The sequence below is a fragment of the Leopardus geoffroyi genome, chromosome C3 (genome assembly GCF_018350155.1).
Source record: "Leopardus geoffroyi isolate Oge1 chromosome C3, O.geoffroyi_Oge1_pat1.0, whole genome shotgun sequence".
Classification (NCBI taxonomy): domain Eukaryota; kingdom Metazoa; phylum Chordata; class Mammalia; order Carnivora; family Felidae; genus Leopardus; species Leopardus geoffroyi.
In genome coordinates, this window is record NC_059338.1 from 79,169,059 (window position 1) to 79,183,672 (window position 14,614).

Genomic DNA, 14,614 nt, shown 5'->3' on the forward strand with positions numbered 1-14,614 from the left:
GAAGAACGTGTTCCTACCCCAAGCTGACCTGTGTGGGCCAAAACACAGGTGTTTCCCAACCACCGGAGGAACCACACAACTGTCCGTGGTGGAAGCCAAGGCTGGGTCCCAGAGTCAAAGCCAAATGGGGGCCGAGGATGTTGCCTGGATAACTCAGCAAGGGCAGAGTTCAAGAAAGAAAGCTTCTGTGATTGTCAGCCTCATGGGATCACAGTGTGGCTGAACGGAAGATTCCAGCTCTGCCTCTTAACAGTCACTGAAAGGTCCTGATAAGTCGCTTTTACTCTCAGAAATCAGTTTCCCCAACCTGTAGGATGGGTATACTTGTGCCTGGCTTGCGAGATAGTTGGGAGGTCAGAAACAAGGTGTGTCAAGAGCTTAGTCTTCTGTGCTAAGTTCTGGGTAACTTAACACAGGATCTTTCAACATGGAACTTTCAGCTCTACCTGGAGGGGACCTACGCCAAGGGGAGGGCTCTGAGCTAGTACCTGGCTATTCACTAGCTTTACTGGGTTTAACCAAGGAACCAGCTCAGGGATGACAAATGCCCTAACCGTGTGCATACGCTCCCATTTTTGTTCTTTGCCCAGGGCAGACATCACTAGTTGTTATGAAGGACAGACATCACTAGTCGATATGACACAGAGAATTCTCAATACAATATACTCCAGGTGGCCATTTCTCATCCACCGCCAGGCGGGAGAGATGAAATCCATTTATCCACTCCCGACTGGTCTTCAATACCCCATTACAATTTTGCCCACTGGTATCTCTGATTCCATGAGAAAGTAAAAAAAAAATTGATGTTTCTTCATTTTTGAGAGACAGAGAGAGACAGAGCATAAGCCGGGGAGGGGCAGAGAGAGAGAGGGAGACACAGAATCCAAAGCAGGCTCCAGGCTCTTAGCAGACTTTGAGGTCAGTATTAGTATTCCTATTATTAGGGAGAATCTGTCACCTATTATACAGGTGACAAAACTAAGGCTCAGAGAGTTAAAATGGCTGCTTCTCCAAGGTCCCTGAACTGGTAAGCCGATTGAAGGAATTTCTTGCCTGTTTAAATAACTGGTAGGTGGCAGGACAGACCCCTCCAAACTAAACCTGTCTGGGTCAGACTTCTGCCCCGTGATCAATGACCTAGGTTTCTTCTCTCATTGTTACATTTCATTCTGAAGTTTACCTCATCGTCCATCGTGGCTGCTGGAGCCCCAACCATTGCATCTCATTCTTGCCATCATTAACAAGGAAGCAAATTTATTTATGCATCCTTCCTCCCTTTAAGCATATTTCTTAGATTTCAGCTACTTCTACTTCGAACCTAGTATTGTCCAAAGCTTAGTCACTTACAAAGGAAACTGGAAAATATATTTATTTGGGCCGGTTTTGTGTTAAAATCTGGTGTCCTATTATGGAGAGTGAAGGGGAAAATGAATAGAACCCATTCTTTCTTGGGTGATTTGGGGCTAAAACAAGGGCTTGGGCTGGGCATTAGTTTATTCATTGTTCATTCATTCCTTCCTTCATTCATTCTTCAAACAAATATGTAGGAAAGGTCTACTTTGCGCTCATCTGCTTTTCCATTCTGGGGATTCAGGGAGACGAAGACACAATCCCTACCCGCCTAGGTTCACACTCCAGCTGGGTATCCTGGTTCCAATCAGAATACGTTTTGTGGCTTCAATGAATCGTATTCCTTCTCTGAGCCTCAGTGTTTTTGGCTGTAGAATTGTCGCAGCCCATAACTGACGCGGATCCCCCAGTTACAAAACTCTCTGGCAGGGTGTGTCCAAGGGGGAGGGGAAAAGAAGAACCGCAAAGAACTTGGCCTCCGTTTTCTCCTCTTGGAGATAACACTCACTCACTTGCAGCGTTATTGTCTGCGTTGGACGGACCCTGGGGAAAGACCCAGCAAGGTGCCTGGGGGAGAGGAGAATCTTTTCTTCTGGCCCCACGTCTGTTGCTCTGCTCCAGGGCAGGGGAGACTCCTGGCCACGGAAGGAGATCCGTTTGGAGTTTGAGAGCTCCCAGAGAATGTAGGGTTCCCAGGGTTTAGAGAGCCGTGAGGCGGGGCTGGACTTGGGAGACACCAACCATCGCTCCCTGTCACCCCCTGCAGGTGTCCCCTGCTCCGGGACTCCTCCGGCCTCGTCTCTGTCAGTCACTGTGGCAATTCTCTGTGAGCTGCAGGAGCTTGGAGCCACCAGCCTGGGTTCAAATCCTGGGTCCGCCTCTGTGTCCCCCTCGAATTCGTATGTTGAAGTCCTAACCCCCAGGACCTCAAAGTTGACTGGAGACCGTCACTTTCTAGAACTAGTTCAGTTAAATGAGGTCATTAGGGCGGGCCCTAATCCATTGTGACTGTGTCCTTATAAGAAGAGATTAGGACAGAGTCACACAGGGCGGGGAGGGGGGAGACCCTGTGAGGACACAGGGAGAAGGTGGCATCTACAAGCCAAGGAGAGTGACCGCAGAAGAAACCAGCTCTGCTAATACCTTGACCTGGGACTTCCAGCTTCTGGAATTGTGAAGAAATACACTTCTGTAGGGTAAGCCCCGAGTCTGTGGCACTTTTGCGAGGCAGCCCTAGCAGACTCATACAAGCCGTGGGATGCTTTTTTCACTTAAATTCTCTGTGCCCAGGGGCACCTGGGTGGCTCAGTCAGTTGAGCATCTGACTTCTGCTCACGTCACGATCTCCCGGTTCGTGACTACGAGCTCTGCATCGGACTGGCTGCTGTCAACACAGGGTCCCCTTGGGGTCCTGTGTCCCCCTCTCTCCGCCCCTCCCGCGCTGGCACTCTCTCAAGAATAAAAACGCACATTAAAAAAAAGTTCTCTGCGCCCATTTTCCTCATTTATAAAATGGGAATCACAAAAGTATCTCCCACGTAAGAATGTTCGGAGGCTTCCAATATAGAAAGCACTTAGGACAGGACCCGCGCAGAATTAGCACGCAGTGAGTGGGAGCTATAATCGCGATGATTACTACCCATCTACCTGCCCGACCAGAGGTCAAGGGCAGGGTTTCCTCATCAGTTCCTGGACCTTCCAGCATTCAGTGAAACAGCAGAACACTTTGCTCATAGTAGGCAATATTGTGGGACAAGTGGGTGAACGAATGAATGGATAGATGGATGAATGAATCATCAGTCAATCAAGCAAGGCTGTTTCAAATGTTTCTTGGAAGAAGATTAAAGTGCCACAAAACTATGTGGTCAGCTGATACCTCTCTAATACCGAGTGAGAAACGCTCAAAGACAAAGTGAGTGCCCGAGTATGAAAAGAGGGGTTTTCTTTACTCGTGGGGAGGAGGGGCAGTGGCGGGCACAGTCACCACCTCCCAGCAGGGGAGAGCACCTGGGCCCTGGCCAGAGGCTTACCTGCATCTTGGGAGGCTGATGCAGCGTGTGTGGGGGACGCAGCGGACGAGGAGGACGTGACCGAGCACGCAGGCAAGCATGGGCAGGGTTGAGATGTCAGAGAAGCAGTGAGATGGGGCTCCGGCTGGGCTGAGTGATACCCGCACCCGTGCTGGGCACCCAGAAGGGCTTGTCTACCCCAAATACCCCACGTACATCGGCCTTTCTCCTCCTCTTTGGTCTATTGAGTTTCGGCTTCCCCTCCCCTCCCCACCCCTCCCCACTTTCTGGTCAATGATCTCTCAGCTCTCCCAGCTGTCACCCCAAAGCCTGTTCTGTGAACCTAAGAAAGCAACGGAGAAATCTGGGATCACTACAGAGAGTTCTCTGGCTCTAAAACCCATATGATTCTGCCCAGAGCTAGAGGTTGTAATCAGCAAAGATTTCCTGGAAATGATGAGGTTGAAACCCAGTTATGTTGGAGATCAAAGCCAGACGCCCCAAGCCAGCCTGCCTTCTGGTAACATATCCATCCGTCCATCTTGTCAACATTTATTAGGCACCTACTGTGTGCCAGCCGGGGGTACGCCAGTGACCAGGAGATTTTTCTCAAAGAGCTAGCTAGCACCCAAAGAGAAGAGACAAAATTGCAATAGAAAATGAGGCCTCTAGGGGCGCCTGGGTGGCTCAGTCGGTTAAGCATCCGACTTCCGCTCAGGTCCTGATCTCCCAGTTTGTGGGTTGGAGACCAGCGTCGGGCTCTGTGCCGACATCTCAGAGCCTAGAACCTGCTTCTGACTCTGTGTCTCCCTCTCTCTCTGCCCCTCCCCTGCTCGTGCTCTGTCTCTCTCTCTCTCTCCCCCAAATAAATAAACATTAGAAAAAGAAAATGAGGCTTCTTTTTTTTTTTTAATTTACTTTTATTATTAAGTAATCTCTATGCCCAATGTGGGGCTCGAACTCATGACCCCAAGATCAAGAGTTGCATGCTCTACTGACTGAGACAGGAAAAAAGAAAAAGAAAATGAGGTCTCAGCGGGAGGTGGGCATCCTACGTCCTTCCTCGGGGTGCATAGTGAAAGCTTCACCTCAAAAGAGCATCCTGGAAGGCCTCAGAAGTGACCCACAGAGGTGCCTCCGAGAATAAGGTGGCTACAAAATCCCCATGAACTGGAATACTAGAAATCATTCGAGCTGTCCCTGAAAACTGGTAGAGTGGACAAAGTTTGCTTCCCGTCGCTCCCTGGGGAACTGCCCTGTGCTCACTGGCACCATCTGCTAGAACTTTCTGCCATGCTGGAGTTCCATCGTGTGTGCTGGCGAGAGGACAGTGGCCACTGGGCACGTGGGGCTACCAAGCCCTTGAAATATGACGACTTTTAAATGTCATCGCATTGGAATTAGTTTACAAGTAGCCGCCCGTGGCTCCTGGCTATGGCATGAGTGCAGGTCCGGGCATTCAGGAGGCCGCCCCCCCAGACCTGCCTCCACTGTTTCCTGGCGCTCTCTCCGGGACCCTCTGGAGAGGGTGGGTGAGGATACCGTAGCCCCTCTTCTGCCTCAGGACACAGCGTCAAGGGTCCTTGCTGCTAATGGAACCCCAGGTCCTGCCCCCACCCCTGGCAGAGGGGTCTTCCTTTCCCCCCCTTCCAGCTTCTCCCCTTCCCTTCTGGTATTCTTGGAACAAAATCTTTCTTAGTTCAGCCATTCCCCAAGCAAACGCCTGCAAGGTCCGTGTCTTGCGTTGAGCCCAGTCATCTTACCTCCGGATGGAGAGGGCTCAAAGGGGCCAAGGTTCTTCCCTAGAGCCCTGCGGCAAAAATAAAGAGGAGAATCCCACTATTTAATACCGCAATAAATCATACCTCCTCATACGACTGTCACGCCCCACAGTGGAGAAAAGGGTGAGAGGCCAGGAAAAGACAAGCGTGTCCAAGGGAACAAACAGCATGTGCAAAGGGACAGAGGCAGTCAAGCCCTCCAGCAGCCAGAGTGCACCGTGGGAGCCTCAGAGTGACTGATCCTAACAGTGGGTCGCTGCGTGTCTGCAGCCCTCCCCACAGCTCAGAGGTCACGCCCATCTCAAGGTGAGGTTCTAAGAGGTTAGACAATCTAGCCAAGGCTTCCCAGGATATAAACCCAGGTCTCCTTGCCCAGCAGCTTCAGTTCCTGCAGACGGCCTGGGAGAAAGGAGGGAAGTGAGACGGCAACTTGCCTTGAGCCTGGGGTGCCCCAGAGGTGGGAGGCCAAGCCCCCCAGCAGGGCGCTGAGTCAAGGGAGCCAGCCTAGACTCTGAATCATGCAGGTGACTCCAGAAACCAAGAGACCAAGCTGGCCTGGCACCCCAAAACGCCAGCCTGTGGCCGAACACGCACACCTTCCCGGGCTCCTATTAATAATCAGCCACAGGAAGCCTCCCTTGGTCACTCACCTAATGATTAAACCCATTATCACCGCTTCAGACAGCTCAGCCTCACTGCCCCTGGCGGTGGGGGAGGGGTGGCCAGGGAGGAGGTGATCTCATCAGCGAGGCCCTTTTCCCTTTCAGCAGAGGAGGTGTGGCTGCGGTGAGACTGGATTCAGAGTCACAAGACGAGGACAGAGAGCCAGGTGCATTGTCTCTGGTTGTCTGGGTCCCTCTGGCTAGAGTGTTAGCTCCAAGCTGCTCCCCACCGACATCACATAAAAATGCGTGCAGAGCCCCTTGGCTTTAGAAGGCACTTGGTGGTTTAGGAGAAGAATGTGGGTTTGGGGGCCATCCAGACACGGTGGTGAGGAACATACTTGGGAGCTAGACCGCCCCGATTTGGTTTCCAGCCCTACCCCTTACTCGCTAGGCGTCTTGGGCAAATGACTTCATATGTTTTCTGCCTTGGTTTTTCCACTTATAAAGCAGGGATGGTAAAAACAGTACCCTACGTCTTGGAGATGTGGCGAAGGTTAACATTATTACACGCAAACGGTTTCCAACAGCCCCCGGTACCTTTGTGCTAAATCGGTATTAACTATGCTTGCTAGAAATATTATACGAAACGTTGTCCCATCCATGCAACGGGATAAATATTATATGTTGTTAGGAACAATCTCCTTGCCTCGTGGATGCTGGGGATAGCGGTGAGGGTTCCCATGGGGTGGTCGTGTTCCCTGTCTTGGCCCAGGTGGGTGCTGTATATTCTCGGACGTTCATTTTATAATTATTCCACTATCCTGCACGCGTAACGTTGGATGCATTTTCTGTTTCGGACAGGCTGTATTTTATGATAAGAAAGTAGAAAAGAAAGGTGTGGGCAGACTTTTTTTTCAAACGCAAAGACGTTCATCATAAACGGTTATGTGAAAAAGGCAGGTCATAACAAAGTCAATAGTTACTTTTACAGGCTGTCATCCAAATACCTACTTACAATTAAATGCTATCATAAACTCTTAATACATATTTACCCATACATGCAAACATACATATCCACAGAAAAATTTCTGCGGCAAGAAGCACCAAAATGTTAACAGAGATTCTTACTGAGTGTGGGGTTATTGTAATTTTTTGTGATTTCTGTTGGTGTTGTATGTATTCAGTGCCTATCTGAATTTTTTTTTTTTTTTTTTTTGAGAGAGAGAGTGAGCAGGAGTGAGGAAGTAGGGCAGAGGGAAAAAAGAGAGAATCTTCAGCAGGCTTCATGTTCAGCACAGAGCCCAACACCTGGTTGGATCCCACCGCCCTGGGATCACGACCTGAGATGAAATCAAGAGTCCGATGCTCAACTAACTGAGCCCCCCAGGCACCCCATGCTTATCTGAATTTTTTTTTTTTTTTTTAATTTTTTTTTTTTTAATTTTTTTTTTTTCAACGTTTATTTATTTTTGGGACAGAGAGAGACAGAGCATGAACGGGGGAGGGGCAGAGAGAGAGGGAGACACAGAATCGGAACCAGGCTCCAGGCTCTGAGCCATCAGCCCAGAGCCCGACGCGGGGCTCAAACTCACGGACCGCGAGATCGTGACCTGGCTGAAGTCGGACGCTTAACCGACTGCACCACCCAGGCGCCCCGATGAATTTTCTAATAGCTCTACATGCAACGTTTATTTTTGAATCGTTTTTGTTGTTGTTCTGGGAGCAACCATTTCTGTGGCATTTCCTAGTGTACGACACGCTCAGGATTAAAGCGTGGTCTGCTGACCCTGGATGCTCATGTGCTAAAGGTGAACTCACTGTCTACCCGGACAAGTACACCTTTAGTCTCGATATAAACTGGGGATGGCCTGTTTGCTTTAAGGAAGACTGGGTGACTCTGAATGCACCTCGGCCCCAGACGTGGCTCTGGGGGCTCCGGCTTCACCTGGCTGGCCGGTGGGACCGTGACAGTCACCTCTTCTCTTCCTCCTCCTCAGAGACAGCCTGCTCGTGCCACTAGCTCTCTGTCCGGCAATGACTGTGTCATTAGTCAACTCTGGGCCTCAGCTTCCTCATCTGTGAAATGGGCACCGACGTCGCCCACTGGTCAGGTCGTGGGTGGGCGTGGGGGGGGGGGACCTTCCCTCTGAAAAGTCCCATGGGCTCCATAACCCACCTGCTCAGGTGCACTTTGACCCTCCCCAGATTGTGGAAGGGCATGTTGGTTTCCCCTCTACCTCCCCCCCCCCCCCGCCCCGCTTCTTTGCATTCCTGATTCGGGTCCCCAGTGACGGTGGGAGGGGACCAGCAGTCAGGAGCCAGTGGGGAGACTTAGGCTGGCTCAGGCTTAACCTCTGGTTCACTCAGAACATCAGTCAATGATCACCTGTAAGGGTAAGGGGATGCATCCTTGGGAGGGGGTGGGGGAGGAAGCAGAGTAATGTTCTGAAAGTCCAAAGGAGCATACAAAACCTGGAGGAGTGATGGGAGTTTTGAACCAACTGTCTGCACTTAACATTCAAATCTCCTTCCTCCCTCCTTCCTTACATTCAGTCAGCAAATGTCCCTTGAGTCTTGCCTGCCCTGTGTAAGTTGGCGTGTTCCCAGCATAGAGGGACCGTGGCCCCTGCGGACTCACAGGCAGGATCCCAGCTGTGTGAAGGTACCCGGCGTGACCGGCCAGGGCAAGCGGGCAGGTTTGACTGGAAGGTGCAGTTGTTGCTGTAGGTAGTGGTGACGGTAGATGGTCAGGCCAGAGAGGGGGGTGGAGAGCAAAGGGCCGGCAATTTTCGGATGAGCGGCCGCCAAGCATACATTCAGGCTCCTCAGAGCCCCCGTGACCTCTCAGAGAAAATGAGGGGAATCTCCCAGGGCTCTGTCCTCCTTAGAGATAAGGAATTCTCCAGCTAACTGACCTACATTTACTTGATAACCTCCTGATTGAATCTACGAAGGACCTGCCTTCAGACAAAGCCAACTTGGAGTGAAACTTATCTGAGAGCTACTGAGAGCTGGAGAGGCAGGGGCCTGGTGACCTCAGGCCCTGGTTCAAGCCGTGCCTGAAGCCAGCTTCCTCTGGACTTCACAGCTATATGAGCCCAGAGATACACCCTTCTTTTTTTTGCTTAAGCCATTTGAAATCGTTTATGCCACATCCACATTAGAGAATTATAACCAACAGGGGCGCCCGGGTAGCTCAGTCCGTTAAGTGTCCAACTCTGGGTTTCGGCTCAGGTCATGATCTCCTAGGTTCATAAATTTGAGCCCCACATCGGGCTCCGACAGTGTGGAGCCTGCTTGGGAGTCTCTCTCTCCCTCTCTCTCTGCCCCTCCCCTGTTTGCTCTCTCTCCCTCTCTCTCAAAAATAAATAAAGCTTAAAAAAAAAAAGAATTCTAACTAACGAAAAGAAAGGAAAACATGCAACCTCCAGGGATCAGTAGGTGGCAAGGTCATGGTCACCCATGCCTCATCTAATGGCTGCCTGCTTCAATATCCCTTTTCCAGAAAGGCTTTTCCAGACCTTTCGGAGTAGGTTAGAATCTTGGGTCACTGAGTCTTCTAAGACTCTCTATTTTTTATTTTTTATTTTTTAATGTTTATTTATTTTTTAGAGAGAGAGAGAGAGAGAGAGAGAGTGTGAGCAGGGGAGGGGCAGAGAGAGAGGGAGACACAGAATCAGAAACAGGCTCCAGGCTCCCAGCTGTCAGCACAGAGCCCGACGCGGGGCTCGGACTCACAAACCGTGAGATCGTGACCTGAGCCACAGTCGGATGCTTAACTGACTGAGCCCCCTGGGTGCCCCTGAGACTCTACTTAAGGACACTTAGAAGTCCACGGGCCTGCCATTGTTGTATTTATCCCTTTGTTCCTGCCCCTCACGCTGGGCCTGAGTGGCTTGTGAGTGCTTGACAACTAGGTATTGAATTTGAAAAATGAACTGGTTGGAGATGCATGAGAGGTTTCCAGGAGGGAACTGACATGTGGCATGGCCTTGGAGGACGGTGATCCAGTCCGGGGGAGGGGAGGTGCGAGGCAGCTGTGGGGGCTCAGCAGTGACAAACCAGCTCAAAATCCTAGGGGCAGGATCTTTGTTCCTTTTTCTTTTTTCTTTCCTTTTTTTAATATGTAATTTATTGTCAAATTGGTTTCCATTCTTTTTTTCTTTTTTAAAATGTTTATTTTTGAGAGACACAGAGCACAACTGGGGCATGGCAGAGAGAGAGAGAGAGAAAGAGAAAGAGAGAGAGGGAATCCCGAGCAGGGTCCTCACTGTCGGTGCAGAGCCCGATGCGGGGCTCGAACCCACGAACCAGGATACTGTGACCTTCGCCGAAGTCGGACGCTTAACCCACTGAGCCATCCAGCTGCCCTGGCAGCTAACTTCTTCCCCATGTCCCATATCTACTTGGGGTCAGCCGGGGGCTCTGTTCCATGCTTCCTCCTGCCAAGCCCCAAGGGAAGTCACCTACACTGTCTGGGGTAGTGCTTGTGGCCGAGGCAGGAGAGCAAGGTGAATCCCATGCTGGCTATTAAAGGTCTCATCCTCACTCTTATGTGGATCCTGAGAAACTTAACAGAAGACCATGGGGGAGGGAAAGGAAAAAAAAAAAAAAAAAAGGTTAGAGAGAGAGGGAGCCAAAACATAAGAGACTCCTAAAGACTGAGAACAAACTGAGGGTTGATGGGGGGTGGGGGGAAGGGGAAAGTGGGGGATGGGCATCGAGGAGGGCACCTGTTGGGAGGAGCCCTGGGTGTTGTATGGAAACCAGTTTGACAATAAATTTCACATTTTAAAAAAATAAATAAATAAATAAATAAATAAATAAATAAAGGTCCCATCCGAAGTGACACAGGTCACTTCCGTTCCCCATCTGTTGACAATGAGAGGCACACCTAACCTCAGGGAAGTAGGAGAGCTGAAATGGCGGGGTGGGGTGGGGTGGAGAGCACCCCTAGTGTTCCTCCCCAATGAATGGAGTCTCCATAGGGGAAGGGGGTGTGTGGGGGGGCTCTCTAGAAGGAGAAACATTGTGGGCCAAGGTTCAGAGGTGAGGATGTTGGGGGGAAGCAGTGAGTTACCCAGTGCCTGGGGGAGGGAGAGGAAAAGTCCGGGCATGTGCAGGGGCATGGGCACAGCCACTCCAGGAGGGGGTGGGTGGTGAACTTGGCCGGCAGCAGGAGCAGTGGAAGGTTTAATTAGGCAGGACCTGTGATTAGGCTGCTCAGGACGAAGCCAAGCAGAGGCTGAAGGGAATCGGAGAGGGCCGATGACACCAGGGCGGCTGGCGGAAAGCCGGGCAGGAGCCCCTCGGAGACCCTCCGAGAGCAGCACCCTCGGGCCCGACCCGAGGAGGCCAGGGCGTGGGTCCTTCTGCAAATACGCTACAAATATTAAGTACACACTAACCGTGTGCTGGCTTGAATCCCGTCCCCCCAAAATTCATTTCCACTGAGAACCTCGGAATGTGACCTTATTGAGAAATGAGGTCTTTGCAGATGCAATTAGTTAGGGTAAGATGAGGTCATACCGGATTAGGGTGGGCCCTTAATTCAATCTCACTGGTGCCCTTATTAGAAGAGAGGATCTAGAGACAGAGACACCCAGGGAGAAGGCCATGTCATGACAGAGGCAGGGATCGGAGGGACGTGGCCACAAGCCAGGAGACATCAAGGGGTGCCAGCAGGCACCAGAAGCTGGGAGCATCATGTGCAAGGAAGGATTCTTCCCCAGAGCCTTCAGAGGGAGCAGGGCTCTGCTGCCCCCTTGTTTTTGCACGTCGGGCCTCTAGAGCTGTGAGATAATGCATTTCGGCTGCTTTAAGCCACCCAGTTCGTGGTAATTCGTTACAGCAGCTTTGACAAACTCGTACGAACCAAGAGTGAAGAGAAATTGATTTTCCATGGGCCCAACCTCGCGCATCTCTTTATGTTCAGAGTACGGGATCATTTCGTGCCCTGAGCACAGGCTTACATCCAGCCTCGCATGGAATTGTTTTCCAGCCGTTTTTCCCATGGCCCACCGCGGGATGTTGCGGGGGCAGACCTGCTCTCAGAGCACTGGGAGAATTTACAGAGGTCCACGCATGGGCTCCGCAAGCAAGTCGACAGATCCCTTCCCCTCCCGACAAAATCTGAGCCAGGCTGCACGAAGTAGGGAGAATCCAGAGAGAAGGACTTGCGTCCCCCCACTTACTCCACCAGTATCTGCTGGATTTCCGTATGAATCGGGCACCATGCAAGATGCCAGGGGTGGCGGTGGCGATGATGGAGTCTGCTAACAGTTTATCAAGAGCTTTTTATATGCAGACACTGTTCTAGGCACTTGACATGTGTTAACTCCTATATTGCTCACAGTGACCCTAGGAGTTAATTCTATTATTACTCTACTGTTATGTGGGTTGTTTGGTTTTTTGTTATTTTATTTTATTTTATTTATTTTTTTAGAGAGCGAGCCACAGTGAGCAGAGGAGGGGCAGAGAGAGAGAGAGAGAGAGAGAGAGGGAGGGAGAGAAAGAATATTCAGCAGGCTTCACGCTCAGCACGGAGTCTGACATGGTCAGGCTTGATCTCGGGACTCTGAGATCATGACCTGAGCCAAAATCAAGAGTCAGAGAGTCGGATGCTTAACTGATTGAGCCATCCAGGCGCCCCTGTTTGTTTGTTTTGTTTTTTTCTTTTGATGAGGAGGCTGAGGCAGGAAATCAAAGCACTTGCCCAGGGGTGTAGAGCTTGTGAGTGGTGAGGCCGGGAGGGGGTGGGGAAAGCTATTGTTTTTCCTAACAAGATTTGCAGAACTGTTTGGCCAGGAACTTGATAAATTAAACCCTTAAAAATAAAGGGAAAGGGACTGAAGGAGGTGGAGGCCTGTGCCTAGACACGCGGTTAGAGTAATTCCATGGAGGAAGCGGGGAGAGGAGTAGGGCTACAGTAACCAGAGGGCAACTGGGATACTAGAAAGGGTCGCGAACTGCAGTGAATGTGTACTCCTTGAGTAGAATGATCTGGAAGGGAGGGAGATAGGGATTCCGGAGGATGGGGGGGGGGGGGGCAGTACTCTGGAATCCCTATCTCCCTCCCTTCCGGATCATTCTACTCAAGGAGTACACATCCACTACAATTCATGGAGCTGGGGGATGCTGGCTTTTCAGGGACATTTCCTCATCCCAGCAGGAAAGAAATATGGCACCACGACGTCAGGCTTATACATTGTGGTGGAAAGGTCTGATGGCTTCTCTCACCCGTTTGTTCTATGTGCATGCGGAGGGGACGGAGGTGCAGGGAGGTGGGGTAACTGCCCAGGTGTCACAGCCCCTATGGGAACCAGGTGTTCTTCTCCTGAACTCTAGCTTTCTCTCGGGTCTCTCTCAACCCCGAGTACCATTACCTTCCAAGAAAGAGGGTGGGGAACAGGTGAGCCCTAAGGTCCTTTTCGTCCAGCTATTCTGTGATAAAACTGAAGGTGTTGCTAAACAGAAATTTCCAGAGGACATTAGTCCAGAAACTCCAGTCTCATCCTGTGACGGATTTGCAGCACACACGCATTTACTAAGCAAATCTAATTCTATTGCTGACCAGCGAGAAAGAGAAATAATTTAAACAGCTCAACTCAATTGCACCCACATTTGGCTCCAAGGGCTTCTGCTGCCTCAGCTGGTCCGGGCTGGGGGATGTGGGGGTGTGGGCGGCTCGGGGCTCCCAGGCGCACTCTGTAGGATGGGCATCTTCTACTCCCGTGTGCATCCGGACTTGAGCCAAAGTCCGTATTTCCTATAGTGTGGCCACCTTGAGGGAGCTGGCTGTGTTGGGTCTATGAGACAGGGAGTGTGGGATCCAGCGGGTTTGGACTCTGCAATCATCGCCTTTCAACCTCGTTTTAGAAAGCCTCAGCTCTGGGGCACCTGGGTGGCTCAGTCGGTTGAGCGTCCAACTTCGGCTCAGGTCACGATCTCACGGTCGGCGAGTTCGAGCCCCGCGTCAGGCTCTGTGCTGACAGCTCGGAGCTCAGAGCCTGGAGCCTGCTTTGGATTCTGTGTCTCCCTCTTTCTCTCTCCTCCCTCACTCTTCTTCTCCTCTCTATGCCCTTGGTACCTTCCCTCCCCTGTCCCTGAATTTGTTCTCCTGCTCACTGCCTTCTGGAAAGTTGGGGTTCCCATAGAGCAACTTTGGGGCCTCTGGCTGCAGGTCTGGGTTGCTCTGTGTGCACCGTCCCAAAGACTTCCTCACAGGGGCAGGAAGGGGCCTCTCTTGGCCAAATGCCCTCCTTCAGCACACATACTAGTGTTTTAATTCGTTATCGAAGGAGTAGGCAGGCTCCGCCATCGTTTTAAACTTGACTCTGTATCTTTGGCGGGTAACAAACCACAGGTGCTCAATAAATGTTTGTTGAAAGCCAAAACAGAAGGTAAAGGAAAATGGATGCATGTGAGTGGGGTAAAAAGACTGCTAGATCTGGGAAGGCCTTCAAATAGCAGGGTGGCTTCGGAGGAGGCAGATTTTTGTTCACGACCATATCTGCAGGGTCTAAGACTGTGCCTGGGCATAGTAGGGGCTTGATCCGGGTACTGAATGAATGGGCTCAGTGTAGCCTTTGTGTTGCACGGATGGGGAAACAGAGACTCGGTCCCCTGAGGGAAAGAGCTTTGCCTTCTCAGTCCTTTTCCCCCCTGTGGCTGAGCACAGACCCCAGCTCACTGCAGTGGCTCGATAAATATTTGTGGATTAACAGGAGAAATAAATGTCAGGGCGTATGGAGGCAGACGATGCACAGGGAGCCAGGTCCCTTGGCGTGAACAAAGCACCGGCAGGTGGAGGGAGTGGGTTTATCATCAGCCAGAAGCCATAAGGCAGGGGGAAGGAGACTGGAGCCTG

The 14,614-nt window shown here is 51.2% G+C and overlaps 1 long non-coding RNA gene across 1 annotated transcript; it reads right to left on the minus strand.

Moving 5' to 3' along the window:
* Window positions 1–550: 550 nt before the first annotated feature.
* LOC123586760 lies at window positions 551–3,061 on the minus strand. Its single transcript, XR_006706931.1, has 2 exons — window positions 1,618–3,061; window positions 551–772 (listed from the first exon to the last, which is right to left on the minus strand). It is a non-coding gene; the product is annotated as an uncharacterized LOC123586760 (long non-coding RNA).
* Between the last annotated feature and the right edge of the window lie 11,553 nt (window positions 3,062–14,614).